This window comes from Mus pahari, chromosome 4 (genome assembly GCF_900095145.1).
Source record: "Mus pahari chromosome 4, PAHARI_EIJ_v1.1, whole genome shotgun sequence".
NCBI classification, from domain to species: Eukaryota; Metazoa; Chordata; class Mammalia; order Rodentia; family Muridae; genus Mus; species Mus pahari.
In genome coordinates this window covers 120,775,894-120,779,317 of record NC_034593.1, presented here as the reverse complement: position 1 = coordinate 120,779,317, position 3,424 = coordinate 120,775,894, and positions in this window count along the sequence as shown.

Below are 3,424 nucleotides of genomic sequence, written 5' to 3'. Positions count from 1 at the left end.
CAGTTGAAGCACTGCTGAGCTTGGGGGAAGCAGATATGAAGGAGATCGGGGTGAAGTGGTATCAGATATTTGAGCAATGTGTGTGGCTCTGGGGACCAGTGGGGACCAGTGGGAACCAGTGGTGAGCAGACTTTCCCATGAGGTGTTTCAGTCTAGAGATGGGAAGGGAGATCTTTTCAAAAATCACAGAAGCAGAATTGGCATTCTGAGATAGGTATTTGAGGGTTCTGAGGCTGAGGGGACTTGAGGACCCTCTTGAAGCTTTCTGAGTGTCACCGTGCCTGGGAATCCCCTGCAGGCATAGTTAAACTTCCAGCTCATCCTGGGAGGGCTGACTGGAGTGTATGGGGCTTGGTCCAACTTGGTACTGTTGGTGATGGAGAAACTTTAAGAAGCAGAGCTAGCAGAAGGTCTTATGGCCTTTGGGGTGTGTCTTCGAGGGGGATGGTAGGAATCCCAGCCCTTCTTGTCTCCCTTCTTCTGCATCCCCTCTCCACGACATGAGCAGCTTTGCCCACCACTGGCCCCTTACCCCTCAAGAGGAGCTAAGCAAACCCCATTGCCAGAGGAACATAGACTGAAATTAGAGCCCAGATACATTTCCACTTTTCAAGTTGACTATCTTAAATGCTGATCGACACAACCAACATCACTACAGGAATGTTAGAAATGAAACTTCTCCACCTCCACATCAGGTCTACAGGAGACAGAGCTTGAGGTGGGCCCAGCACCACTAAAAGCAAGTTCTGTAGCTAACCCTGGCACAGGTTAGCCTTGCCATCAGGTTTGCTTGCCATCTCTACTTCCACCACTCACGGAGGAGACTCCATGCAGCATCCTCTCCGACTCCAGTTACTGCTACAGCTCCTTAAATGTTCTTAGGAAACCTGGGTACCCTCCCCAGTCTCCATCCACACCTACCAGGACCATGGTAGAATTTGGTAGCTGTGATTTCTCACTTCATAATCCTTGAAGCTTCTCCCATGGCCTCTGAGTCTCTCACTGACCTAGTCACTGTCAGGTGACTGTAGCCCCAATGTATTAGTTACAGTCAACTATTAGTGGACTACCCACAAGCCTCCTCTCCCCCAATTCCTTCCTTCTCTGGATGAAAAAGCTCCTTTATTAATTTCATTGATCCTTAAAATCTGCCCAATTTCTATGTTTCTTCTTTTTATCAATTTGATTCTTTGGCAGTTCTAAAAGTGTGGCCTCCCCCTTCATGGAAATGCATCATATTGTGGATGACACTACTTTCAATTTGGAGATAAAAGAGTGAACTCTTCCATGATGGCTTAATACCTCAGCATTTTATATAATAGAGCAAAAAGCTAGCACATTGTCAAGGACCAGTTAGTTGTTACTCTGTTACCTTTCTGTAGCCAGTGTATTTTGGTTCAAGGTTTCAAATCTGTTAAGTGAGATAGGATAGTTTAGTTAGTTTTTGTTGTTGTTGTTGTTGTTGTTGTTGTTTTGTTTTGTTTTTAAAGAAGACATCTTGGTTATTGTGGCATTGAAGTCATTTGAAGAGCAGGACAGGTGACTGAGAAGGGACAGGAAGTGTGGGATTTCACAATCATCAGGCAACAACTGAATACTTTTGCCTCCTCTGTGACTGTGCTCAACAACACAAGCCCCACCTGTGAGGTGCAGCCCACCGAGGGCTGGTTGAAGCAAATCCTCATGACGAAGCTGCCCAGGTGATGCCCATACCCCTGAAAGAGTCTCATTAGCGCATAGGGTATTTCTACAGAGCTCAGCTCTCTCCTGCACCGAAGTCTCCCACGGAACAAGCACCACCCTCTTTTACCCAAGCCAGTGCCTGTGTCCCTCTAGTCAACACCCTCAAGCTCAGCCCAGACCTAGAGTCAGACCCTGGGGGCAGCGCCGCATTTTGGCTTTCGAGGCTTATCAGCCATCCCAACGCTGACGGCCACCCCACCTACAGCTCGAGGACCTCACTGTGGAGATGGCCGCTGTGGGTTACAAACAAGAGTGAAGCCCCTGTCCTGCCTCAGTGTGTGGAGCATCTTCCCCAGTCACCTAGTGCTTTGCAGGCCCTGAAGGTTCGCCACAGTGTTGGGGTGGCTTCTGAATCAGGAGAACCTGGGTTGCTTTGCCACAAGTGTGACTTGCAACATTTTGTATCTACTCTGAAAATTTCCCGGCTGGTTTCCATAGTGCCTTATTGAGCCCTGACTGTAATCCAAGGAGGTAGAAACTGTTGCTTCCCATGGCAGACTTGAGATGAAGTGCCTTGCTAAAGAAGGTATCCCTATTGAAGAGTGGAGAGCCTCCTAGGCCCCACAGGACAGCCTCACAAAGATCCAACAGATGTTTCAGCGATAAGAAGTAGAGTGTTTCTGGTGACAGGGTATCTTTAGGTCTTTGGTAAATTAATTGGAGATCTCTATATTAGTTCTCAGGAAAATTACAATCGGCAACTTCATAGGCTCCATGTTCATATCAGTGAGGGGTCTCAGGGCTCACAAGTAAGGATTTAGGAGTTTTGTTGCACAATGCTAGCAACTTCACTTTGAAAAACAAAAATTCAAGGAATGATTGGTATTTATCTGTGTACCCAAGGAGATCAGACCCTATGCCTTTTCTGCATCTTTAGTTATGTTTTTAAGACTCTGGTGAAGCCATTTGTAAATTTAAAAGGCCCATCTGCACTTGTAATGTGACAAAGATCTACCCCCCCCCCTTGACACTCACTCCTGCTAATGTTCCACACAAAGGCAGTCGCAGATGGTCAGAGGAGCAGCTATTTTTGTTACCATGCTCTTGCTCTGGGTTCCATTTGACTTGAGCCTCATACCACAGGCCCTGAGGCACAGTCCTAGGGATTACAGAAGGCCTGGCTTTCATTTGCTGCTACACTCAGCTGTAATTCTCAAACACTGTGGCCAGTGACCGCATTTGGCTACAGCTCAGGGCATTTTTATAAACTGTTCCTTCATCTTATACCACTGTCCTCAGATTTCATAGCTTTGGTTAAACAGTGTGTGTGTGTGTGTGTGTGTGTGTGTGTGTGTGTGTGTGGAATAGCTAGGAAGAACTTTCATAAGACAACTAGGGATAATCAATTTAGACACTAGAATCTCGGTCAAGAATGAATTTTTGCCTCCACATACCCCTAGCCCACTTTTCAGGCACTATCCTCCCATGAAAGTAAAATGTCCTCACCTGACTCTAGTGTTTGAATGTAGATACTCTTAAGGCCCTTACATCAGAGACAGGGTCATTGTGTTAAACAAATCCACAAAGGTCAAGTGGGCACTAGGTACTAGTAGCTATGATTTATATCTAGACCTGGTTTTTCAGTTTCTTTCCCATGGTAGAGGCAGCAAAGAGAGCCCTCCAGACCCTGGGAATGTGTGGCCCAGGTGGAAAGAGGCCTGAGTGTCTGAATAGGCACATG